This window comes from Stegostoma tigrinum, chromosome 2, assembly GCF_030684315.1.
Source record: "Stegostoma tigrinum isolate sSteTig4 chromosome 2, sSteTig4.hap1, whole genome shotgun sequence".
Classification (NCBI taxonomy): Eukaryota; Metazoa; Chordata; class Chondrichthyes; order Orectolobiformes; family Stegostomatidae; genus Stegostoma; species Stegostoma tigrinum.
The window spans coordinates 78,716,359-78,744,172 of NC_081355.1; the positions used below are offsets into that span (position 1 = coordinate 78,716,359).

Below are 27,814 nucleotides of genomic sequence, written 5' to 3' on the forward strand. Positions count from 1 at the left end.
TCACTTTCTCATTCACTGCACACTCATATAAATTCCCAAGCTCTTATGAATCAATTGATGTTAGTCCTTCAGTAACATTCTCTAGTTGTTTCTGGGTGCCTGTGAGTTAATAGTACAGGTGGTGAGTTGGAGAAAGTTGGGTTAGAGGAGGACTGAGCAGGAACACAAAACAACACAGGGAAGGTATCAAGACTCTCATCATCAAATGGCCATTCTCACAGCAAGGCAAAACTTTTACTTACTTTGGGTTTTCTCTGACAAGTTTACTGAAGCCTAGTGTATTTGGCTGCTGTCACTTACCATTGGGCAGGCATTCCAGATTTAAAAGTCACATTGTCACACCAGTGGCATATCAGGCTGTAGTTTTTATATTTAAATTAATCTCCCTCTTTTCTGCAATGGGAGCAGAAGGTGACAACAAATTTAGATAAGATGTAGTAGCATGTGAACAATGTTACCACAACATGATAATCAAACTCACCTTAAACCCTCTCATACATCATTCTCCCTCGAAAAAGAAAGCTAAGATTGGCACCTTTTTGCCAGCAATAATTTCTAAAAGAATGAAGAGAAAGAGTAAAAGATGTTGCAACTTTGGAAATCTAAAATGAAGTAGAAAATGCTGAAAACATTTAACAGCTCAGGCTGGGGATAGTAGGAACTGCTGATGCTGGAGAATCTGAGATAACGAGGTGTAGAGCTAGATGAACACAGCAAGCCAGGCAGCATCAGAGGAGCAGGATTTTTTCTGATGAAGGGTCCAGACCCAAAATGTCAGCTTTCCCGCTCCTGCCTGGCCTGCTGTGTTCATCCAGCTAAGAAAGTAAAGCAAACATATCTGGTTGACCAACCTGAAATAATGACTCACCACGCTCTGTTCATAAAGGTTGCTTGGCATGCAGTTTCCAATATCTTTGTTTGTTATGATAAGCAAAAGTCTTGTGATGCATCTTCTCAAAATATGTCAGGTGGTGATTTGCTTGGAAGTGTATTCACAATTGCTTTGCAGGTCAGCTGCCTTTTAGACATTTTCTTTCCAAACCACAGATTTTCGCCTTAGGTAATGAATAAAGTTCGTGACACAACAAAATTCATTGCTGCTAATTTGTATTCATTGATCATTTCAATATATCATCTTTTATATAAACAACGATACAATTACATTGTTAAAATCAAGAGTTTATCTAATCTTTTACCTTCAGTTTTCCTGATCAATGTTTTTCTGAAACCAACATTTCTGTAAAATCAGTAGCAAGGTATTTGGGCAAAATAACACTCGGGTGAATTTTATGGGAGAAGGCCTAAAACAGCTCAATATATTTTGGAATTTAGTTCTCACCGTCAGGCTAACCTTATTGGATTTTCTGAGATGATCCATTAATAAATATCGTTCGCCCAAACTGAAGCCTCTGTTGTGCCTGGCACTATAATCTTGACAAAAGTATCTGAAGGGGTGGTTGGAGAAAAAGTTTAAGAGAATGCAACCACATTTATGCCAGCCTTCTAAATTTTGGATTTTGTAAAACAAAAGAGATAGCTATAAAAATGAGGGTAAAGTCAACCAGCATTAAGGGAAATAAGGTTTCAAGTGAATAAGTTATGAAGTGTTCATTTCACATGAACCCATATTAATTTTTTCGTGTAGTGCAAGCTTCATTACATGAGATTGCTTTGAAAAGCATTGAGCAATTTCACAATGGACTTTGTTGGACTCCGTAATCAACAACTGTGTATTATGCCTGTTTTGTGATGGTAGACAAGGCCAGCTATGTACAGGCCATCATTGGGAACAGAAATGGCTCTTCTTAATTAAGCTATGACTACAGATTAAAACTATCCAACAATCAATAATAATGACTTGGATCCATTATACTCAGATCCTTCATCTAAGTCTGCTGATGGTATAAAGTTCAATGGGCTAGTGAGCTGTGATATGAATACAAAAGAGTCTGCAAAGGAACATAGGTTAAGTAAAGGTAAGAAGGCGATAGATAGAGTACAATATCGGAAAAGATTTAATTACATATTTTGACATGAAGAATCAGGTTCAATTAGAACATTCAAAAAGACATTAGACTGCTGTCTGAAAAAGAAAAATGTGTGTGATTACAAAGCAAAGGTGGGACAGTCGCATGAAGTGGTTGCTCATTCGGATGGAAACAGATTTAAAGAAAATATATATTGATCGTCAGAGGAATTTGCACATAAAACACAAAATTAAGATGCAAATACTCTATTAGCGAGTGGGTTGGAGTGTAAGAGTAAGGTGTCTTGCTGCAATTGATCAAGGCCTTGTTGAGAGTCCACTTCAAGTAATGGGCAGAATTCTGGAATGCTTCTTTAAAAGGAGCTGCAAAGATAAATTATGAAAATGAGAAGTTAGGCTTGTGAGAAGAAACTGAATAGACTAGACTTCTTAAGAGCATGAGTGGCAATGTGTTGAAGCATATGCAATTTTTCTAGTGATGTTAGAATAGATTATGAGAGGCTATAGGCTCTGGCATAAAAGACAAGAACTTGGGATCAGAGGGCTGAATTTGATTCCTACATAGTGGTTTTAGCAAAGGGCCCAGTGTCAGGAAATATGGTCAATGTAAAAGAAATATAAGGAGGCATCTTGAGGTAGCTTCAGGCAAGTTCAGAAAAGTTTGCCTCCTGATTGGGACCTTCTTGGTGCTGCTTTTGATACCCCTTTGTAGAAAGAATTACTCTGCCCAGGGCTGGCCCCTTGCTACTATTACTGGTGCTGCAGTGATACTTCTGTGAACTGGTCCTTTCTCTTCTACTTTTTGTTGCTCCTTGTCCACACAGGGCTCCTGGAGGACTGGGTGGATAAGTCCCATACCTATTGCTATCTCTTTTATCACATGGTGCCTTTGCAGGAAGTTGAGCTTGTTTTTCTACCATTCTCAAGCCACCTCCTGTGGATCTATGATCCTGTGGGAGTATACAGGTGCCTGCGATACTGAGAGGCAACAATCACAATTGGAAACCAATTCACTTCTTAAAGACAACTTACAGGCACATTCCCTTCAGCTTCTCAAACTGACCTTCTTTCTGCCCTCATTAGAGCCCTCCTGAATCACTATGAAAGTATCATCCTCTCCCTTTTCTTCAAACAATTTAAATCATACTGAAGGAAATTCCAAGGTGACTAATGTACACATACAAATCTGAACCCTCACCTGGGAAATGTCAGTTTCAGCACCAGCACATTTCATCACAATTTTAATGCCCCTCACTTCCCTGTTTCATAGCCCAATTGAGCAGGACATACTAATTTCTGCTGTAATCTCAAGATGAAGGTTCAGCCATTTAGAATAGATTTGAAGAGATCTTCTTTCACTCAAAGGATTGGGAACCTTTTGAAATTCTATACCCCAGATAGCAATGGTATGCTCAATCATGTAATCTATTAAAGAAAAAAGATAGTTAGATTTTTGGACACAAAGGAAATCGAGCTATGTGAGGGTGAGGAGAGACTGTCTATTTGAGATTGAAGATCAACAATTGGCCTTTTGAATCAATTGTCCAGGGAATTATGACACACGTCTAGAGCAGATAGGATTTGAACCCTGTCCTTCCAGCATCGAGGGAAGGTCACTCCCACTGTACAACAAGACCCCTTCTAGATTTCAGTTGAATCTTTATTGAATAATGAAGTTACAGATTTGAGAGGCTGAATAGTCTGGATCTGCTGGTTTTTAAAAAATGTTCTGATATGAGGTTGTTTACCAAGCAGAAGCCCAGGTGTGTGAAACACAAAGGCTCTGTCATTGTGAAAATGGCTCTGGAGATTTGACCTCAGAAATCTGACTCCCAAATACAAATCTGACCATTTTTTCAGGGCACTGGGGAGGAATGGATGGTGGTGGAGGGTTCCACGTTACACATCTGTTGTTCATGAAGGTTCTTGCCCACATAAAACAATAGCTCCCTTCAGTCATGTCTGATTTCTCTTTACTGGGAGATGGAAAATGATGTATACATACTAGAAGTAATAGGAACAGATCTAAACTTTGCAGAGTTGCTTGGATATTAGAGTACTGTTTTGGAGAGGTAAGTTGTTTTTTGGCTATGAGCCCAAGTGATGTTAGGGAGAAGAAAACTTTATTTGGGATCATTGAAAGTAAATATGAATATGAGTACATGCATTGGAAATGCCAAGATAATTGGAATCATCAGCATAACTATTAGAGGGACCTCAAAGACATGTAAAACTACTTCCTTCTTAAATATTTAGAAAAAAGTCCTGTCTGCAATAATTAAAATAAATGATTGCTTTCTATTTCATTCTATTTTTTGACATGAACCTGAGGATTACATTACATGATTGGAACTGCATGGTTAATTTCACAATATCCATTATCATTCTATTATCATACAGTTGTCTCCCAGTTCACAAATTCATTCACAAACTCAAGTGGCTATGCACTCTTTGAATGTCAATACTTGGTTCTAATAAGGAGGCTAAAGAAAGTTAAATACAGTGATTGTATTTTGTCAATGAGAGTGTATATTTCTTCAATAGTGATTTTTTTTTGACAGACTTCTGCGAACTTTGTTTTTATCTCATCCAACATGAATCGTCAGATCTGTCCATGGCAGATGTTATAAGAATCTGCATGGTGGATGGAAGTGCAAAGAGTTGGCACTATTGGCATAGTGGTGATAAAAGATAATAGTGATAGTGTGGAAAACGTATGTTGACACTTAGTGTATAATGAGGTATGAATGGGATTGGATAAAGGAGCTATAATTTAATTTGGACTGTATGAGCAGCAATTGGGATGAGAGCAAGTGAATAGGTGTGGGGTGCAATGGGAGGTGGATTGATATGGAGGATACAAAAAAGCCCAAGGATGGGTGAAGACCATCAGATGGCATAGGATGACATAGATGGGCTGTGGGAATGTTTGGCAAGGAGTAAGAGGGCGCAAAGGCTGGAAGGCTGTTTTGTTTTATCGCTTTAAAAAAAATCTTTGAAATGCCAAAATACCAAGGCACAGCTTCTGCCTAGTCTAAGCAACCTGAACACTGTTTCTGGGGTTTTCTGCCAATACACCCAGGAACAATCAATCTCCTACCACATCATGAAAATCCAAATTTATGAGATAATTTGTTTGTTTTGTTTTCACCAATGTGATGCCTATCAGCCATTAGATATGCTAATTTCCTCATTGCTTTTCATGCTAGCCCACACTCTAATTGCATATTTTTTCAACCCACAGGTTACAACTGACTCTCTTATCATACGCACATCTTCAGAGAGATTCATGCATAAAGTCATTTACAGTCATTTTCATTTTGGTTCATTTGATCGCACACAGATCAAAGACCAATCCATGCAGCACTTTCCATTATTTCCCACTGAGGTTTTTATCCATCGCTGTTTCAAAGTAATGTCTCATCAAATCTGTTTATTAATTTTGTACTACTTAAGGCATGGGTGTTGGTTAGTTTGGGTAGCTGGTTTGTAATGCAGCATGATGCCAACAGCGTGGGTTCAATTCCGATGTTAGCTGAGGTTATCGTAAAGATTTCTCCTTCTCAACTTCTCCCATTGTCTGAGGCATGATGACCCCCGCCATCAGTCATCTCTCCCTAATGTGAGACCAGTCCTCTGGGGCTAAAGCTACTTCAATTTTACTTAATTGCATTGAAGCAATGACTGTATTATTGTCAATTAAAACCCAAGCATAATCATTTCACATTGAACTGTCAAATATCTTTCAAGCTCTGTATTTCCAGACAACCAAAGTGTTTTCTTCCTACTCTTTAACCTATTCCAATTCTTGAGAACGGTAAGAATATTACATCATCCAAATTCGAACTCCTGTATTATCCAAGTTCCTTATTGCCATCCCTGATTGCCAGGCCTTCAGCTAACTAGGCCTGAAAATCTGGAATTCTGATCCAGAAATTCTCCATCTCACAAACACTCTTTCCTCTTAAAACATTTTTTTAAAACCTTGCTTTTTGACAAACATTTACCAAATCTGTTTTGGTATCTCCTTAAATGAAAGCAAAATACTGCGGTGCTGATCTGAAGCAAATAGAAAATGCTGGAGAAACTATCAGGTCTGGTAAAATCCGTGGAGAGAGAAATAGAAGTTAGAATTTCAAGCCCAGTATGAATCTTCTTTTGAAATAAGATGGTTCTGAAGAATATTCATACCAGATTTGAAACATTAACTTTGTTTCTGTTTCCATTGATGCTGCTCAACCTGCTGAATTTCCAATTACTTTCACATTCTGTCTAGGCCCCTAGGCCCAAAACGTCAGCTTTTGTGCTTCTAAGATGCTGCTTGGCCTGCTGTGTTCATCCAGCTCCACACTTTGTTACCTCGGATTCTCCAGCATCTGCAGTTCCCATTATCTCTTATTGTTCATCCCTAATTATTTTGGAGAGTATGGTACTGAGCTGCTTTCTTCAACTGCTGCCATATAGGTCCACGCATAGCACTGTTAGGAAGACAACTCAAGAACAGTGAAGGAATACTGATGTAACTCCAGATCAGGACAATGTGAGATAAGTTGCAGGTGGTGGAGTTCACGTGCAATTGCTGCTTATCCTGCCAGGAGGTAGAAGTCATGGGTATAGAAGGTGCTGTTGATGGAGCCTTGGTGAGTTAATGTAGAGCATCTTGTAAATGGTACGCACTGCTGCCATTGTGCATCAGTTGCTAAGTGAGTGACTGGTGAAGGTTGTGATTGAGATACCAATCAATCGGCCTTCTTTGTTGATGGTGTCAAACTTCGTGAGTCTGTAAGTCCAATCTGCAGAGAATTTTCCCTCTGATACCTGACACATTCAATGTTCCTTGGGCTCCCTGACGCCATACTTTGTCAAATGCTGCCTTGATGTCAAGGGTAGTCGTTGTCAACTCACACTTGAGTTCAACTTTTTTGCCCATGCCTGAACCAAGGTTGTAACAAGGTCTGCAGCTGAGTGGTGATGGCAGAACCCAAACTGAGAATCAGAGAACAGGTTATTACTTTGTAAGTGCCATTTTAAAGTACAGTTGATACCATCAATTTGCAGATAATCAGCAGTAGTCCAATAGGCCAGTAATTGGCCTGGCGAGTTTGTCTGCTTTTGTGGCACAGGATATGCCCAATTAATTGTCCATAATTTCAGGAAGATGCCAGTGTTGTATTTGTACTGCAACAAACTTGGTTAAGGGAGTGACTAGTTTTGGAAGACAAGTTTTCAGTACGATTGCTGGAAATGCTGTCCAGGACGATAATTTTTGCTATATTCAACTGCTTCAGCTGTTTCTTTATGTCCGGTATACTGAATGTAATTGGTTGAAAATGGCATCTGTAATGCTGGCGATCTTAGGAGGGGTCAGGAAGGGTCACCCACTTCCGACTTCTGGCTGAAGACTGTTGCAAATGCTTTAGCCTTGTCTTTTGCACTCATGTGATGGATTGCCCATTATGAGGATGGTGATATTTGTGAATAATCCATCTTCTGTTTGTTGTTTAATTGTGTGCCACCATTCACCAGTTCATGTGGCAGGAATGCACACTTTAAAAAAATACAGAGAGTGCCGGATACACTCAACAGTTCTGGCAGCATCTGTGGAGAGAGGAACATAGTTGAGGTTTTGAGTGTGGCTCTTGTTTAGAATTCAAAACTCTGTCCACAGATGCTGCCAAACCCATTGAGGTTCTACAGCATGTTCTGTGTTTGTTTCATCAACCACAGTATTTTGATTTTATTATGCAAAACTTCTATCTGATCTTTTAGCTATATTTGTATAGTGATCCTGTAAGCTGTTGTTGTTGATCTTAAGAAATAGGTAGAATCCACACAGAAAAATGCACTAAACAAAATCTCATTGATAACTGCTTTTTGTATTCACCACACTTATAGCTTATTAAATATGTGGATAAAGCACTCTGTGTTAATTATACCTGGAAATTGAGAATTTTAATGGGATACTATTAGAATTTAGGTTGTCGGAGTCAATTAACCCTTTAACCCTTCCAATCGTAAATCCTAAAATGATTCAAAGTGACAGCTTATTAGTAGTTATATTTTATTCAACGTAGTTAAAACCTGCCACATGCTAATGTTGGAGCAACAGTATGGAAGTATGATAGTATTACCATTATGCCCTGCATAAAGCAAAATGTCCACATGACAACTCCCAATAGCTTTACCCCATGGACTACCACATCAATCAATGGGACATGTAAAAATATGGTCCATTTGCGCTGCCTTGTCCTTTCTCAGGGTTCGTCCCAAAACTCCTAGACAAATACTTACAGATTATGTTTTTAGAGCACCATTTCTTATACTCCTGTTAAACAGCAAACTCTTTAGAGACTGATTTAACTGAATCATTTCAATTACAAAAGCCATCTTGCATCATTTGCCATTCCAGACTGTAACAGAAGCTCAGGATCTTTGCCTGCAACTGCTTCACATTTTCATACACCTGTTAACTTGTACATATTTCAATGGCAAGGTTGACTAAAGCTATGAAAACGTAATAGTATTTCCACTGAGCTATCATGCCTCAGACTCAAGACACTGTCATTCCCTTCTTCTTTCATCTGGACATTTTGAATTCTGCTAAAGTGCTTATTTTTGATATAGTTGTCAGCAGACTGCCTGTTTTCATAATCCTTTTAGACCCTTGGGGTCAAACGCACACTTGGTCAATGAAAGCCCAAGCCACAATTTCCCATCTGGGTATGTTTCAGCTATCTCAAACAAAGGCACATCAAAAACAGAAATAAAAAACATGATTCAGTATAACCATTACCACATCACACCTAGTGAAATTCCCAAGACTTTTACAGCATCAACCCTCAATATTTACATGTAGAGAAATTGAGCTCCTGTTTAAAAAGACTAAAAGCAAATCACACAGTTGAAGTTCAACTCAAAGATAGCAATTGGGGTTTCTTGCAGGTGTCAGTAAAGAATACAGAGATTGTTCTCACATGCCTATTAGCAATGCTACTCATTGGAAAATCTATGCTTATGCATGGCAAAGTTGCAAACATTATTTTAGCAACAGGTATGTTTCAGAAATATGTTAACAAAAATGAATTAAAAATGTGGTTGCAAAATTAGAAATATAAAAATTACAAAGATAAAGTATTTCTTCCCCTCTCTGAAGTCTTTTTCAGTCTCCCATTGGAAGGGATGACAGAATGTTCCGGGATAATCCTGAGCTAAGCAAATTGAAAAATTAACTTGTGTTCACCTTTGTCTCCTTCGAGAGCCTTCTTGAAATCAATCTTGTTGCTCAGGGTTTTCATCATCCCTCCTTTATTCTCACATTGGCTTGGTTCCCATTTCTTGTCCATTTACAAAATGGGGTTTTGTTTTCCTGTTAAAGAGACTACATAAATGCAAATAGTTGTTTTGGTTTTAATTACATTATAGTATTTAAATGAAGGCTTGCCTCCTTATAGCTAAACAATTTCTGGCTGGGTTAAGATTCCTAGCAGATCAATCTCTAAAGGCCCATTGGTGTGATATGGAATTCAGCAAGATTTTCTGATTGTTTAGCACCAATTTTGCTCCAGCAGTAATGGCTGTGGTAACAGAAAATAAGAAACCACATTTTATTTTGCCAGAAGAGCATTAAGAGATGCATGGTTTTACTGTTGTATGATTGCATCAGCTATATGATGCAATAATTTCACATATAACCAGCCAATAACTTTGAATGCCAAATTCTCTAACTCGAAACATAACTTCTAATATTTTTCTACTTATTTGCATGTTCTACTTTCTTTGCACAATGAGTATGAGAAAATACCACCAAATGTAACTTTGGGGAAGACTTCAATCCCCTCCTTCACTTTGTGGGAGTGATGCAGTTGAAGATGTGTTGACCATGTTTACAATGCAGATTGTTCAGCTTTAATACTCTTGCCTCTGAGTGAGAATGTCATGGATTAGTCCTACTTCAGAGACTTGAGTGCACAGTTGCAGGAGTTCCTTGAGTTCGTAACTTAACTCCTGCTTCCCCAATTATTGCCCACCATCATAAAGATATAAGCTGAGAATGTGATTGAATTCTCCTCAATTGTCTTGATGGGTTCAGCTCCAACAACACTCAAGAAGCTTGGCACAATCCAAAACAAAACAGTCTACTCGAAAGGTACCATCCACCATCTACAATATTCATTGTAACACTTCACCAGGGCTTCTTTGACAGGCCACTCCAAAGTGATAATTTCTACCACATGGAAGAACAAGCTCACAGACAAAATAAAAACACGTGAAACTATCACTGGATCAGCATGCCAAAAATCCCTCCTTAACAACACTATAGAAGTATCTACACCAGATGAATGACAATAGTTTAAGAAGGTAGCTAACCACCAACCGCTCAAAGTTAATTATGGATATACTATTGAATGAAACTAAACTGAAGTCCAATGTGCCCTTTCAATTCAATGTGAGTGGTCAAATGTCACTTTCAAAAAAGAACAAATCATTTCTCCTAGCGTACTTGATGGCAAGTATCTGTCAATGATCTGTCAATCACTCAGATTATCTATGATGTAGAGCTGCTGCTGTTGGAATGGTTGGACAAGGTCAGAAGTCACATGAATTTTAACTGACAAGGGAGCAGCACTCTGAAAGCTTGAGATTGCAAATAAACCTGTTAGACCATAACCTGGTGTCATGTGATTACAACCTGGTGTCATGTGACTTCAGATTATCTAGGCATCGTCTCAATGTTCACTTTGGATCTTAAACTGTTTCCCAAGATTACAACAGTGGCTACATTTTAATGTATATAATTTGTTGTAAAATATTTTGGGACTTCCCAGCATCATCAAAGGTAACACACAAATGCAACTACGTTGTACCTTGATATAAATCTATTGCCTAGCAACAAAGCCATTCCTTTCCTTGACACCTTCCTAAGACTGAAAGAGTACTTTTCCACCTTGGTATTGCATTCAGCACCAAGTTTCTTCCCAAATATCTGCTCCATTACCGAGACCACTTATTTCCATCTCGCATATAGTACCAGGCTCTGCTTCTGCATCTGCCTCAGCTCCTCTGCTGCTAAAACCTTCTTTCATGGTTTTGTTGGTTTGAGAATTGATTCTTTCAATCTTCCTGAACTGCTAGCTTCCCTACATAAACTTCACCTTATCCAAAACTCCTCTACCCATATCTGTTGTGCTGCCTTCACTCCTTAACGCAGACTCACCAGTATCTCAGTTAGACTGAAAACAACAAATTCTGAAGATCACAATGGGTCAGGCAGCATCAATGGAGAGAGAGCAAATGAACGTTTCAAGTCTAGACGATTCTTCATCAGAGCTGAAGTGAAGTGTGGAGGGGGCAGCATTTATGCTATACTTTGGGGGGGTGTGTGTCTCAGGTGTTAGTGGGTGTAGGGTGCTACTGGGGAAAGACTTGATAGCTCAGATTAAGTAATCAGAATGTGTGATTGGCAGAACCATATTGTGTATAACTGCCAGACTTGAAAGCACAGACTCTGTGATGGGGGGATGGGAGAGAGATGATATGATAGCAGAATGTAACAAGCTAAAATAAACAGAAGAAATGAGAACTGGTTCACAATTTGAAAGTGTAGAATACAATATTAAGTCCAGTAGGCTATAAAGCATCTAGTCAGAAGATGAGATATTGTTCATCCAGCTTGCACTGTGATTCACTGGAACACTGCAGCATGCTGAGGACAGACATGTGGGAATGCAAGCAGTATGTTGTGTTAAAGTGACTGGCTTTCGGAAGGTCAGGGTTATGCTTGTGCACAGACCGGAGGTATTCTGTAAAGCAGTAATCCAGTCTGTGTTTGGTTTCTCCAATGTAGACTAAGCCACATTGGGTATGGTGAATACAGTACACAGGAATAGGGGAAGTTCAGGTGAAATGCTGCTTTACCTGGAAAGACTGTTAAAGCCCTTGGACGGTGAGCAAGGAAGGAGGTGAAGGGGCAGGTGTTGCATCTTCTGCAGTTAAATGGAAAGGTGCCATGGAGAGGGGATTGGTGTTGCTTGTTGTGGGATTGGAGTAGGGTGTCACAGGGGGAGTGAGAGGAAGATGTGTTTGGTGGTGGCATTCTGCTGGAGTTGTCTGAAATGGCAGAGAATGATCCTTTGAACATGGAGGCTAATGTGGGATGAAAAGTGAGGACAAGGGAACCCGATCACACGATTGTGAGTGATGGGAAGGCGCAAGGGTGGAAGCACATGTAATAGATTGGATGCAGTTGAGGGCCTTGTAAACCACAGAGGGTGGGAAACCAGCCATGGAAAAAGCAAGCCATATCAGCAGCACTGTTTTGGAAGGTGGCATCATCTGAACAAATGCGACATGGGCAAAGGAACTGAGAGAATGGGATGGAGTTCTTGCAGGACATGGGATGTGATGAGCTGTAGTGAAGCTAGCTACAGGAGTCTGCGGATTTGTAGTGGCTGGCAGTAGACAGTTTATTTCCCGAAATAGAGAAAGAAAGGTCAACGAAACAAAGTGTCAGAAATGGACAATGTGAAAGTTATAGAGAGGTGAAAATTGGAGGCAAAATGAATGAAGTTTTCAAGGTCCTGGTGGGAGCATGAAATGGCACTGAAGCAGACATTGAGAAAAGAGTTTTGGGATGTGGCCAGTGTAAGACAGTAACCAGGATCATTCCACATACCCCATTTAGAGGGTGCCCACAGCCTCTCCTTTGACTTGGCAGAAGTGAGACGAGTTAAAGGAGAAATTGTTCAGTGAGAGAACAAGTTCAGCCATCTGGAGGAGAGTGGTGCTGGATAGGGACTGTTCAGGCCTCCGGTCTCTCAGCTAGTATTGTTAAACCACATTGTAAGTTACTTTATTTTATGATTACAGTATGATACATAAGGTCTGGAGATGTGTTTCTCGTACATCTTACTTGGCCAACTGGTACATTCCAAAAGTGTCGTGGACAGATGACATTGTATCCTATCTGATGATACACACCAATTATAGGGATATGCATTGAAGTTATACTACGACAATAGGGCAATGCACAAAACCCCATTCACATATTACCACTGTGGTCTTTGACTAACATTGGCTCATAATGTAACACCACCTCAGTTTTGACATTTTCATTGCTCAAAGTCATTGCCTGCCACCATTCTTCTTACTATTCATCTTTAGCTCTACAATATCTTTATTCTCTTTCAATTCAGCCATTCTCAAATTTAATTGTTCAACTATTCAAAACTATGCCAACAGCTGCCTATGCTCAAGGCTTTGGAATTTCTCTCTACACTGGGCAGCACAGTGCCTCGGTGATTAGCACAGCTGCCTCACCGTGCCAGGGACTCAAGTTTGCTCACAGCCTCGGGCAACTGTGTGGAGTTTGCATATTCTCCCCATGTGTGCGTGGGTTTCCTCACACAGGCCAAAGATATGCAGGTTAGGTGAACTGGCTATGGCAAATTGCCCATAATGTCCAGGGATAAGTGGGTTGGCCATGGGGAGTGCAGGTTTACAGGGCAGGAGAGACACTCTTCAGAGGGTCAGTGTGGACTTGATGGGCCAAATGGCCTGCTTCTATGCTATTCGGATTCTATGAATTGTGCTGCTTCAGCTTGCTTCTTTTAACATGTTTGTGGTCATGTCCTTTGGTGACATGGTGTCAAATGTTTCTCTGATGATCCGGTGAAGCATCTTGAGACACTTTTTTTCATGTCAAAGGCATTACAATTAAAGCAAAATCATCAACTGATTTGGAGATGTTATGACACACTTCCAGGTTAGGTGTGACTTGAGCATGAATGTTCAGGTCCAGAAGCAGGGACACGGCCACTGAGCCGCAAGCCCCTTTATTGTTCATTGTAGTTTTAGCATGTTAAGTTCATAAAGTCTGATTTCAAATGTTCCAGATGCAGAATACGGATTACAATTCAGCTAAGTTTGCACCTACGACTTTGTAGACTATACTTATAATGAACATATATTTGAACACAATTCAGCTGCTGCATTGATTTTGCTTCAATAAACCTTATTTGTAATGTATAAATTCTGACCTCTGAACACTGCTTCTCTACGCTGGAGTAGACTGGAATCCCTATTATATATTTATATTTATATAAGTGATTGCTTTTGATGGTTCTGGAGGATTGAGAATTTAATTTATCTATTGGTACTTTGATCAGTTAATATTACTGTAAAATCTTAATGTTTTCAAATTCATTATGGATATGTCATATACAATTTTCAAATTGTCTAAAATGCTCAAACAGCTTCAGCATCCTTGATGGATTTATTGCTTACTACATAACATACTTTATAATATTAAAATCAGACAATGCAAGCCAACTAAAAAAGGCATTCCATCTTTGAAGTGGTTGTCAATCATTTCTTGCAGACATTTATTTTCTTCATAGAATACATTTAAATGACTTCAAAAGATGTGCAACTGTCCTTAATGCTAACTGCAAAAAAACAAAATTTTGTTAAACTGCTTTTGCTTCTTAATTGATTTCTGCTTTAAGTAACATTTAGGTGCATTCTTAATTCATACAAGCAGATTTTTGTGGCTGTTGTTTTATACTGTTAGCTTAAAACTGAAAATTGAAGGATTACCTGTTTATTGAGTGATTTAACTATTTTTCTGATCTACTTTGGAATTATTTTCATGCTCCAATGGAGTGTTAATTTGATGGTATTTCAGTAATACTTTCAATACACAAAAACAGATGTTTGTTAAAATTGTCTTTAAAGTGTACATAATATGTGGCTTAACTCATAAGAAATATTTCCATTGTAACTGAGGCATGTTTGTTATTCTGATCCTCTGTAGTATCAAACGTAAAAGAATACAATGTTAGCTTGCCTCTTCTTTTTGAAATACAGGAATTGATTAATTGTGACCTTTTCCTCCTTATGAAGATTTTGCAGCAATGGGTTTAAAGATGAGTCACTGTGACTACTTCATTGATGTAATGGAATAAGCACTGGGAATGTCAGTCTTTTTATCTTCACCAACTACAGTTGTGAGTTCAAAATGGCCAAGAAAGTGGGACTCATTTCAATATCATTAGAATTAATTATCATACATTACATTAAGTAAATTATGTTTTATGTCTGCAGTGAATTCTTAATGATATGTAAATTACAGTGTCAGAAATGGCAGTGTATGTTGAATTGTCTACTCAGCCTCTTCTGTTTGTGTGAATCTCTCAGGACAAAGCGAAATAAAATTCTATTTCCCTCTAGATTGTACTATTCACCCTCAAGCCGTATGACAATCATTCTTCCGCACGCACCTTGAACTTTGCTGCTATCTGAAGTCAGCACAAATTAATTGATGCATCTGCCCTAGAAATGGAGATCAAATTAATGTGCCACAGAACAAAGCATCAAAATAATTTTAATAGCTTTAGCACAATATAATAATGCCTGGCACAAGAACACGGGGACCTCTCCCACTATCTAAATCACTTAATGAAAATTTACTACTGTTATATCTTACTTAAGAACATTACATAACAAGCAGCTTTTAAGTATATATAGTATAACCAAACGAGTAGGGTCAGGGTTCTCATCTTTTTAAGCCGTCTGTCTGTAAGCCACAATAATTTTAACTTTTTAAAAACTTCTTTTAGCACACAATCATTACACATCAATTAAACTTAGTTAATCAGACTAAAAGAGAGGGACAACTGGTTCCAAGGTTTTCTTGAGCTAAACAGCATCTAGGTCCTTTACTCAAAAAAGAATGACAACAAGCACACAAGCGAATGAGCTTATAAAGAAAATAGGGTGGAGATGTTGTCTGTGCATTGGACACTTCGACCAGATTATGCTTTAAAAACATTTTATCCAAGTGCTGTCATCAGTGACAAATGGACACAAAATTCGGCTTGTGGTTCAACTCAATCTTATTACCAAAATATTCTCATTAAACAACCATGTGAGACTTTCCCAAAATCCTACATCATTTACTCTCCGTCTGCAAAAGGATATCACTTGCAATGATCCACATGTTTGGGCTCGGCCTTTGGGACCCTATTCCTCTCTGATGTGGGGCTGGCTTTCTTCCACAAATTTGGATTTCACAGGGGGCAGGGCAGAAGTTCTTTCTGTCTCCAGGTTTAGGCCTCTGGTCACTTTACCACTGGAGGATATCTCATACAGATAGGAAGGTAAAGGCAGTCACATTTAAATGTTTTCAGTATCTTTGTGTTACAAGAGTGAAAAGATCCGAGTTCAACAGTTTAGCTGAAGCCTTGTAAACTCTGTAATTGTGGAGCTGCATTATCCTGGAATGTTCAGTGAATTGCTGTTGTGCTTCCAGGTTGCTTTTCATCAGCTAGTTCCCGAATTTGAAGGAGAGAGAGAGGGAGATGGAGGGAGAGAGAAGGGGGATGGGAGAGAGAGAATGGGGAGAGAAGGAGACAGAGAGATTTCTAGTATCCTTGCTGTTAACAGTCAAAGTTGCTTGATCTCTGTTATTGCTTAAAGCAAGTTACTGAAGAATGGTTCATTAGTATTTTTTTAAAAGTCTCACTCCATTATCTTTTTTGAATTGAACACAGTGGTTAACATCACATCTTGAAGATAAAAGAGAATCATGTAATTGTGAGTAAAACAAAAATACAGATTTCTTGACAACTCAGACTTTCAGAGCTGTACGCTTAAAAATGATTCCAACCACTCCTTTGTATATTCCATTTCAGTTGTATGGACTTGATAAGTGAGCATAGATCAGCAGTGTCCTTTTTACAAATCAATTTTGGTCCACAAGTGCCTCAACTACTAAGTCAAATAATGAAGATTAAATATTGATAGTAGATTTTCATAACAATCATAACAATATGATATTATCTGCACCTTCATTGTATGAAAAGAATGTTTCTTGCATACCTCCCATGTTATCAATAAACACTTCATATAAGCACTTTATTTATATAACAATTTCCACGTAACAAGCCATTACATGTTGAACAGCGTTACTGAGCCAGAAGTTAGTGGAGATATTCCATTTCCCTTTTGACGGTAGGGGCACTGGCAGTAAAGTGAAAAATTTACTGAAGAGAAATCCAGAGCAAAGTGTATAGTGACTAAAGGGACTGCCTATTACAATGAAATGAAGGGAGAATAAATAATAAATTGAAAAAGTAGATTAAAAAATATTGCAAAAGTGAGACGAAGAAAAGAGATTTGATGTTGAAAATGTTGATTTTCAAAATTTGTATCCTGCAAACAGAAACAGCGTCCTGAGAGGAAATCTTAATAATAGTTGTTAGGAGATTTGTGTGAGAGTGGACATGATTTCAGAATTGGAGGTTGTGTCAGATGGAGCTAGGGAAGGCAAATTGTCCTTTCCCTAGGATGAGTGATTTCAATACTAGGAGGCACATTTTTAAGGTGAGAGGAGAGCAATTAAAAAAGACATGAGGGGCAATTTTTTTACACAGACAGTGAGTGGTTCGTGTGTGGAATGAACTTTCAAGCAGTCTCAATGATGAATTGGAAGTGAGTGGAAGAGCAAGATAAGGTGGAGTCTGAAGGGAATGTCAGTAAGCTAATGCCATTACAGTGTTTCTGGAAATCAAATGATTGCAATGACAGGTCTTCTTAGCCAAGTTATCAATCAAAAGAAGTTACATTTATATAATGACATTCCTGATTTCAAAATGTTCTGTAGTGTTTCACCTTTAGAATGTAGTCACTGTTGCAATGCAAACATAGCAGAAGATCAATTATACCATTCACATCCAACTCAATATCAAAAAGAAAAGTTGAATTGCACCAGAAAACAGTGCACAGGTGAAATTTAATTTTTCTTTTTAATGTTACAACAGTTATGCCTTAAAAGTTTGCAATAAAACATAACAAATCAATTTAGTGAAAGTTTTCTGCACTCTTCTTCAAATCATGTTTATAGGATTATTTTGTATTCTTCTGAGTGACTAGACAGTGCCTTGGTTTAATACTCATGTTCTAAAAAACATTGGGTTGGAATTTCTTGGCTCCTTGGGCATCAGAACAGAGGTGCACAAGGCTTTACAAAGGTGGGCATGACTCTATTCTGAATTCCTGTGCACCATTCCTGTTTCCAGCAAGTGCAGCCAGCATTGGCCAAGGGTTAGGTAACAAGCCCAAATAGAATAGACATTGTCAGTTCCATTGGGGATGAGTGGACATGAAGATACATGGGGACCATGGAATGGCATATAAGATAGAATGGAACATGGACAGGGTATACAAGATATGGATCATAGACATGCATATTGTACAGACAGATGAATGAGGGGAGGTTGGGGGTGTGTAGGTGAATGGCACTGGAGGGCCATACAACCATGAATACAACTAGGACAATGTCCGAGCAAACATAGTGGCATCACTGAGATTTTAGTATCTTCATGTTCGTGATGAGCTCAATCAGAAGAAACAGTCCTGCCATTTTGCTTCCATCAAATTCAAATGAAGATGACAATTAAATCATACTTCTCAAGGCAAACAACAACCAGTCATTCATCTCATTGTTTATCCAATTTCAAAAGTCACCAGCAACAAAGCTTTACTTTTAAACGTGACCAAAGGTTAGCTAATTTCAAAATTCTGATTGAAAGATACTACGTAAAATATGAAATAGTAATTAGATAAAATGTGGAAGAAAGATTAAAAGTAAATACCTGTTAAAGACATTTATAAATATGTGAATAAGGTTGACCTCCTATTGTTGCAAGCCTCTCACTTGGTTGAAAATTGTTCTTTCTGAGGTGAAGGAGTTGAGAACTTGTAATCAGAATTTAGTAGCTGTATTGGCTTCTAAAATTGAATAGCTGGAGGTTACTTGGACAGGTGAACATGATGTGGAGGTGTCGGTGTTGGACCAGGATGGCCAAGGTGAGAGATCACACAACTGTAACCTGTGTCGTATGATTTCTCACCTTGGACAGGTGGCGCTCAGTAGGCAAAGCAAACAATGTATCTGTGTGAGAGAGTAAGATTTCTGTTCCCAATTAGCTTGACGTATCGCAGGTTGCGTGAAATCTTTTTGTAAAACTTTGATTGAATTTTGAAAGCCCTTTTTCTTCAGCATTCTTTGGCTGAGAACTCTCTGTAAGGATGTCTCTGTATCATTTTGTGGATCTCTGTTTAAAATGGTATTTAAATTGTTGCTAACCTTTTACAGATTAAACTAAGAAAATCTCCCCTCGTTCACCTGTCTGTACAATATGCATGTCTATGTTCCGTATCTTGTATGCCCGCTCCAAGTTCCATCCTACCTTATATGCCGTTCTATGTCCCCCATGCTTCCACATGTCCACTCATCCCCAAAGGAACTCACAATGTCAATTCTATTTGGGCTTGTTACCTAACCCTTGGCCAATGTGGATGCTAGAAATCAGAAACAAAACCAGGAATTGCTGGAAAAACTCAGCAGGTCTGACAGCATCTGTGGAGAGAAAGCAGAGTTAATAGTTCAGGTTCAGTGACCCTTTTTCAGAACCAGCTGAATTGAATCAAGAGGGACAGTATTGTCACATCTGCAAGTTATTTTATAAAGTTTGTTGTGCTTATTTAAATGTGTCCATTTAAAAGTCTTGTTCTAAAATATATAACATAGTCATTTGATCAAATATGCTGTGCCTGTCAGACATTAAATCCTCATTTAAGCAAACCACTCAAATCAAAAGAATAAAGAAGTGCAGACTGAGATTAATCTTTGGCCCTCAGTGCCAATCACATAACATTGTCCTCCATGTCACAAACCTTGGTCCAAAATTGAAAGTGGGATATAAAAAATTTCCTTCATGCTTGAGAACTTTGTGAAACTTGGTGATAACTGTTGGCAGATAGAAATTCTGACTTATCCTGAATGAATGAAGAATAACATGTTGTACTATGTTACTGGGTTTAGTCATGTTTGTGCATTGACAAATACAAACGCTTGTCATTGTGTGGCATGTAGTTTGTTGTATTAACTATCTAATATCATTTGTCTGGTAATTCTTATCTAATTTACATTGGTTCTGATTCCTGTTAAAGTAAAAGAGACAAAACCTGGAACTGTGTTGTTAATTTCTTCATTTAGGAGCCATTCGGTGAATTGATTACCTCCGTTTACAATCTCAATGTAGTGATAATAACAAATTTCATTTCAATATTCCTTGTTTTAATATTCTATCAGCCACCTCCTCATAATGCACCAAATTTGTTTGTTGTGACATGACTGTCACATGTTTCCACGTTTTTAAATTACATGTCGCGTCTATGTATATTTTTTTTAATGTGAGTTACATGGTAATTCAGTCTTTAGGCTATTAAGTTCATTAAATAAACTATTATGATTATTATTACCTGTATTAATATCATAAATTAATTCTTGAATCTAATTCACTGAAATCTAAAGTGCATTGCAGTCTTTTGAGATTAGAATGTTATATAGATTTATCAAATTGTTAAATGAATAACTCTTCATGAACAGATGTGAAGAGAAAGCTTTCTATGAATAATTAATTGCCTTGTAAAGAAACACATCTGATCCATATGAGAAATACATAAGTGTATTCATTAAGACTTAAAAGTGTTTTTCATTGAGTGATGAAGATTTAAGTCAAGAAGTTCAGCCTGCACTGCTGTCACAGCCTTTGTTGTGGGAACTGATGGCCAAGTGGGATCCCAGCTTCTCCAGCTGCTCCTGGGTGTAGCCCATGTGGCACTCCGGGTTGTGAAATATACTCATGTGGGCATACTGTTTGCATGTACTGGAGGCCTCCCAACTGACCAGGTTGTGATGTTGATCGGCTGTTGCAGCTTATTTGACAAATTCCAGACTGGAACCACATATTTCCAGAGGATGCATTTGCTTGTAGAGCATCAAAGAACGTGCATTCAGCCAGGAGAAGAAATCTCCGCTAATGTTATTTTAAGAGGCCATCCAACTACTTTGCAGCCAAGATGATTCTGTCTAATTTCTGCTATTAGAAAGTTTATAGTAATAATGTGGAGGCTTATTGGTGGTGTTGGGAAGAGCTCCTGCAATCTTCAGGCCGAACTGCCACATCTTGTCAAAAAAGAGCTATGCAGAGATCTGTGTTGGGGCCTCAATGTTTTATAATTTACATCAATGATTTAGATGAGCATACCAAAAATTCAACAATTGAACTTGCAGATGACACAAAGTTTAGATTGGAAAGAATGTTGTGAAGAGGATACAAAATGGTTGCAGACTACAGAGGTAGTTTGAATAAATGGTCAAAAATCTGACAAAATATAAAGGAGGAAAATGTGTAGTTGTTCACATCGGCAGCAAGAATAAAAATGTAGCATTTATATAAATAGAGAACAGTTGCAGAATTCTGATGTACAGAGGGGTCTGGATCTTCTCACGCATGAGTCACAAAAAGACACAGGAACAGCAACTAATTAAGAAAGCTAGTGGAATTTTTATCATTATTATGAGAGCAATTGAACATAAAAGTAAGCATGTTATGTTTCAGTTTTGCAGGACACTGGTGAGACCACATCTCAAAAACTGTGTGCAATTTGATCTTTTTTAGGGAGATTATAAATATATTGAATGCAGTTCAGAGGTGGGCTATTAGTTTGATACCAAGAATGAACACGTTGTCTTTTGAGGAAAGGTTGGAAAGACTGGGCTTGTTGTTATTGGAGTTTACAAGAGTGAGAGAGGGCTTGATTGGGAAGTGTATAATATCCTGAAGAATCTTGGCAAGGAATGGGAAGTAACTCTACAGGGGCCAACATCCAGTTACCAAACCAGAGATAGCAAGAACTGCAGATGCTGGAGTCAGAGATAACACAGTGTGGAGCTGGATGAACACAGCAGGCCAGGCAGCATCAGAGGAGCAGGAAAGTTGTTGTTTTGGGTCAGTACCCTTCTTCAGAAACTTATACTCTCTGAGGTCCACCTGGTTGACCTTGTTACAATCAATACAAATGTTTTCTTTTGTGGGTGAATCCAGAGCTAAGAATACAATTAGGGGCCAGTCTTTCAGGCCGAGGTAAGGAACAAAGAACAATATAGCACAGGAACAGGCCCTTCGACCCTCCAAGTCTGCCCTGACACATTTTGCTCTTTTATCCGAAAACTGTCTTCACCTACGGGATTCTTATCCCTTTATTTACTTCCTAATCATGTATTCACCCAGATGCTTCTTGAATGCGCTATTGTGTCTGCTTCCACCACCTCCTCTGGAAATGCATTCCATGGAATCAACACCCTTTATGTGAAAAGCTTGCCCCGCACATATCATTTAAACTTCTCCCCTCACACTTTGAGCCAGGTTTCTCCTCTTACAGCAGGCAGTTTGTTCTTTTGAAAGGTAGCTGCTACCTTGAACCTATGTCACTATTAACTGACACTTCCAACCTGGGAAAAAGCCTCATGCTTTCCACTGTATCCATGTCATTTACAATCTTATAAACTTCTATCAGGTCACCCCTCAACCTCCTGCGTTCTCGTAAAAAAGAAACAATCTGGCCAACCTTTCTTCATAGCTAGAATTCCCCCACACCAGGCAACATCCCGGTACCCTCCCCAAAGCATCCATATCCTTCTGGTACTGTAATGACCAGAACTGTATGCAATAGAAGAATTTCTTTTTTCTGTTGTGACTTTGAAAATTGTTGCCTCAGTAGGTAGTGGAAGTAGGATCATTAAATACTTTTAACGTGGGGGTAGATAGATTTGTTGTTGTTTTAGACAGGTTTTTGTTAGGCAGCTAAATAAATGGTTCTGCAGTAGATAGGATTGTAGAATTTGAAACATGAACAGATTTGCAATAATTTTATTAAATGGTGGAGCAAGTTCAAAGTGTCAGTGGTCTAGTGCTACTCATGCCTGCTTCTAATTTGTACATATGTAAGAAACTGACAATGGACTCAGTATTTGAGTATGAATTGGAAAACAAGAGGTCAATGGCCACACTATCAGCAGCTTACACATCTCTCCAAATCACAAGATGAAGATATTTTGGGAATTGTGAATGGGCATAAGCTAGGACATAATGTCATTCTCAGTATTGTCATGGCTACATCACAACCACCCTCAAAACATTGAGTACTATTTTCCTTGTAGAGCTTAGCAGAGAGTGGATCATCCTTGTTGGTCAAGGATTCAGCTCTGCTCTAGACAATTATGGACCACCTTGTTCTGTAAGAGAGGAAGGAAAATGCTATTGTTTACTTAGCACAGTGTTTGGGTGATGTACCTAGTTCAGCAAATTAATTGTAAGTATGGACATGCAATACAGTAAGTCAACGGCACAATCAGCATGTGATTTGAAAATGCATAAGGACAGGGGACTCCTGGCACTGCAGCGAGATCCTCAGGGCCAGGCTGTGATCATTCACATCTCTTGTCATCTATGCCCAATCACTTTTGAGGGTTTATTTTTGGGGCCTCCTGCTCGGCCCCACCATGAGATATAACCTCCAAATTGTTCTCCACCTGCACCACTAAGGTTTGTCATTCATATTCATTAAACAAGGAACCGTTTCTCTTCCTTGATGCTTCACTTATATAGCCCTTACATGATGCCAGGAAGGAACCTGTAGCAGCTTCCTTTCAAAGGGACAAACTGCCTGCTGTAAGAGGAGCAAATTGGCTGCACCTCTTAATCTCAGGCCACATTGCTAAACATCCTGTTGAATCATCAGGCAGCCAGCAACAATAAGCCTGTTCAGACCAATACTACGGTCAGGTAAATCAGATGGCAGCAACATTGCTTACCTCAATGAGAATAGGTATGGGAAGATTGAAAATAATGACACCAATGTCCAAAAACAGAAGACAACTAATTTTTAGCCTTTATGTTTTTGTTCTACCTTCATGAAAATTTTAGTATGAGTCTCTGGAAAGAAAATCTCAAGTGACTGCATTATATTCGATTTGAATTACCATGGGATTGGGCTTGTTCTAATCTTCTAAGATGCAATGCAAGACTTATAAAAGGAGTGTGTTTGAATCTCAGAGCATGACTACTGTAACACGGTTCTAGTAATCCAGCACTGGATTGCGCTACAGTACCAAAGCTCTGTATGTTACGAATGCAATTCAGCAGCGGCTGCAGAGTCATAATTTTCAATGAATATGTTAAAATGACTGTAGAAATTTATCACCATGCTTCCAGTTGAGAGGAGAAAAATAGTAGAAGGGACAAAGGGGTTATAGCCAGCAAAATGAACGAGCTAATGAAAGCCTAGAAATTGAGGAGGGATAAAGGTGTTTTTCACGAAGAAAACTGTGCTGTCAATCATTGGATGAGCAAAACATAGTTTCAGGTGTAACAAAGACAAAGTTGCTGGAAAAGCACAGCAGGTCTGGCAGCATCAGTGAAGGAGAAAGCAGAATTAATGTTTTGGGTCTGGAGACCCTTCCTCAGAATGGAAGCAGTTTCAGGTGTATTGCAGCAAATGGAAAAGCAAAGCCTAAGTATATTTAAGAATGCATTTGCACCTAATTTTTAAGATATTTTCTTGAGAAGATGCAAGAGCAACACAATTTTGGACGGAGGAATAGATATATGGATGGTGAGGGATTCAATAAAATGGTCAGAAATTAACATGCAGGTAATCAAAACTTGATTAGTCATGAGCTGAAAAGATACAGGAGATGTCAAGGTAGAAAGTGTGGGCAGAAATAAAATTTGAATATTTTAAAGAAGGAGAAATTTAATAAGACTGAATTCAGATGAGAGGACAAAGAGAGATTATATAATTAAAATTATTCAGTGTGAGTATCAACTGATAGAGATACTGTGACAAAAAGGAGAGGTGACATCAAGTGACACTGTTTTGTAGGTGAGAATAATTTTTAAATTCTTCTGTTCACCATACTACCATTTGTACAGTGGCTTGTTGGGTATGTGTGTACTACAGAAACATTTTATTTTAGTAAAGGAAGCAACACCCAGAGCAAAATTACCATTTCTGAATCTTTGGCCAACATTCTCAAAATACATCTAAAACAGGTTATTGATTTGTAAATAAATATGTTTTTCATGGCACTTAGCACAGATTAGTTGCTATGTTTGGCTACATGTGGTAATTACATTTCAAATGCATTCCATTTGTTGAAAGCACTTCAAGGAGCTCTGAGATGATGAAATGTGTTTTTTTACACAGTAGTTTTCCTTTGCTTCATTTGCATAGAATTGGTAAAGCACTTAATGATTATCAAAATTACAACAATGCCAAATGAATCTCAGACCCTGCATACATGTCATTGAAATGTCCACTGATATTCCTCAAGAAATGCCAACCTCTATGCCTTTGTCATTTTTTATAGATGAAGGTGTCACTATGTCTATCCTACTTTCTGAAAATGTAAGAGTGGAGTGTCCATAAATTATATTACTCCTGCAGGCCAGGCTATAATGATGTTGGCTGTGGGATTGGCATGATTCTTTGTGAAAGCATACAAAAGGTAATTAAACTCTTAAAGATAATAATATTTCAATATAACCCTCATAAACTACATAATTTGTAGCTATGGTTGTATTATGTTTCATTTAATTTGACCAGCCAGTTTTGTAATCTACCAAACTCTGAACCTTCAATTATTTCACAATAATGACTGTATTAACACAATTAAATGAACACATGTAAGGAAAAGAGCAGTTATCAATAATATATAAATCTGAGTTTTAATTTCCCCAGAGGAAGGACCATTTATCTCACAAATGTTGCAGATCCTATCTGGTGAACTGAATAAATGAGGTTTTCCACTAGTGTATAACATACTGTTTATTATATAACAAAAGTTTATTTTTTAAAAATAAATAAAAAGCAAATTTAGCATATAATAGGAAGTAGTACTATGTTCTCAATAGATATGGGTAGTTGGTTGATCTTGGCTCATGACCAGATGATGCAATTAAACTTCATACCTATGTTATATTTAGAAAAGAGAAAGCTGGGGCAAGAAATTTTGCAGGCCCACTTTCAGATGCAAATTTAGTGGGGTCTTCTGAATGTGTACGAAATGCCACAGATGCAACACTCATCAAGAATTGGACATTTGACACATTCATATACAATTTCATTGGGATGCATGTGCTAATTGAGCATCTGCCTGCAGCTTTCCAGTTAACAAGCATGTGAAATATAGCTGGCAATGACATAAGAATCATGCAGTTCAGAAGAGGCCCTTTGGCCCATTGAGTCTGTACTGCCAAAAATACACTACTACCTACACTAGTCCCACTTCCCTGAACCAGGTTATAGCCTTAAATATTATGACACTTCAAGCAATTATCCAAGCACTTTTTATGGGTTATGAGGTTTCAAGTGACCCAATCAAAATTCTGCAAGGCTCTAATATAACCTCCCTGTTTCTATAATCTTTGCCTTGACTGAGGAAGCCAAGCATCCCATATGCCTTCTTAACTAATTTACTAAATGACCCGGCCACCTTCAGTGAACTGTGGTCAAGCAACTCAAGATGCTCCTTTCTCTGAGCTTTCTAGCATCCTGCCATTACTTCTTCCAAAGTGTACCATCTCACATTTATCTGGTTTGGTTTTCATCTGCCACTGATCTACCCAATTAAACAATCTTCCCATATCTACCAATAACCTACGATCTTCCTCCTCACTACCAACCACCTATCTAATCTTTATTTCATCGACAAACTTACTTACTGTTCCCCAACATTTTCATCTCCGTAATTTACTAATATCATGAACAACAAGGAAACCAGACTTATCCCTATGGCAGAGATAATGGGAACTGCAGATGCTGGAGATTCCAAGATAATAAAATGTGAGGCTGGATGAACACAGCAGGCCAAGCAGCATCTCAGGAGCACAAAAGCTGACGTTTCGGGCCTAGACCCTTCATCAGAGAGGGGGATGGGGGGAGGGAACTGGAATAAATAGGGAGAGAGGGGGAGGCGGACCGAAGATGGAGAGTAAAGAAGATAGGTGGAGAGAGTGTAGGTGGGGAGGTAGGGAGGGGACAGGTCAAGGAGGTGGGATGAGGTTAGTAGGTAGTGGGGGGTGCGGCTAGGGGTGGGAGGAAGGGATGGGTGAGAGGAAGAACCGATTAGGGAGGCAGAGACAGGTTGGACTGGTTTTGGGATGCAGTGGGTGGGGGGGAAGAGCTGGGCTGGTTGTGTGGTGCAGTGGGGGGAGGGGATGAACTGGGCTGGTTGAGGGATGCAGTAGGGGAAGGGGAGATTTTGAAACTGGTGAAGTCCACATTGATACCATATGGCTGCAGGGTTCCCAGGCGGAATATGAGTTGCTGTTCCTGCAACCTTCGGGTGGCATCATTGTGGCAGTGCAGGAGGCCCATGATGGACATGTCATCAAGAGAATGGGAGGGGGAGTGGAAATGGTTTGCGACTGGGAGGTGCAGTTGTTTTTTGCGAGCTGAGCGGAGGTGTTCTGCAATTGCAGAACACCTCCGCTCAGTTCGCAAAAAACAACTGCACCTCCCAGTCGCAAACCATTTCCACTCCCCCTCCCATTCTCTTGATGACATGTCCATCATGGGCCTCCTGCACTGCCACAATGATGCCACCCGAAGGTTGCAGGAACAGCAACTCATATTCCGCCTGGGAACCCTGCAGCCATATGGTATCAATGTGGACTTCACCAGTTTCAAAATCTCCCCTTCCCCTACTGCATCCCTCAACCAGCCCAGTTCATCCCCTCCCCCCACTGCACCACACAACCAGCCCAGCTCTTCCCCCCCACCCACTGCATCCCAAAACCAGTCCAACCTGTCTCTGCCTCCCTAATCGGTTCTTCCTCTCACCCATCCCTTCCTCCCACCCCTAGCCGCACCCCCCACTACCTACTAACCTCATCCCACCTCCTTGACCTGTCCCCT

General features: G+C 39.1%; 1 protein-coding gene and 1 long non-coding RNA gene across 3 annotated transcripts in view; one reads left to right on the forward strand and one right to left on the reverse strand.

Annotated features, from left to right (window-relative positions):
• Positions 1-27,814, forward strand: part of LOC125464190 (thrombospondin type-1 domain-containing protein 7A-like) — a 561,444-nt gene that overhangs the window by 60,024 nt on the left and 473,606 nt on the right. The window lies entirely within an intron of this gene.
• Positions 1,212-27,814, reverse strand: part of LOC125464234 (uncharacterized) — a 124,052-nt gene continuing 97,449 nt past the window's right edge. For both annotated transcript variants that reach the window (XR_007249990.2, XR_009447254.1), the window contains exons 3-4: positions 9,228-9,365; positions 1,212-2,350 (exon numbers count right to left, since the gene is read on the reverse strand). This is a non-coding gene — a long non-coding RNA (uncharacterized LOC125464234). The remainder of the gene's footprint in view (positions 2,351-9,227; positions 9,366-27,814) is intronic.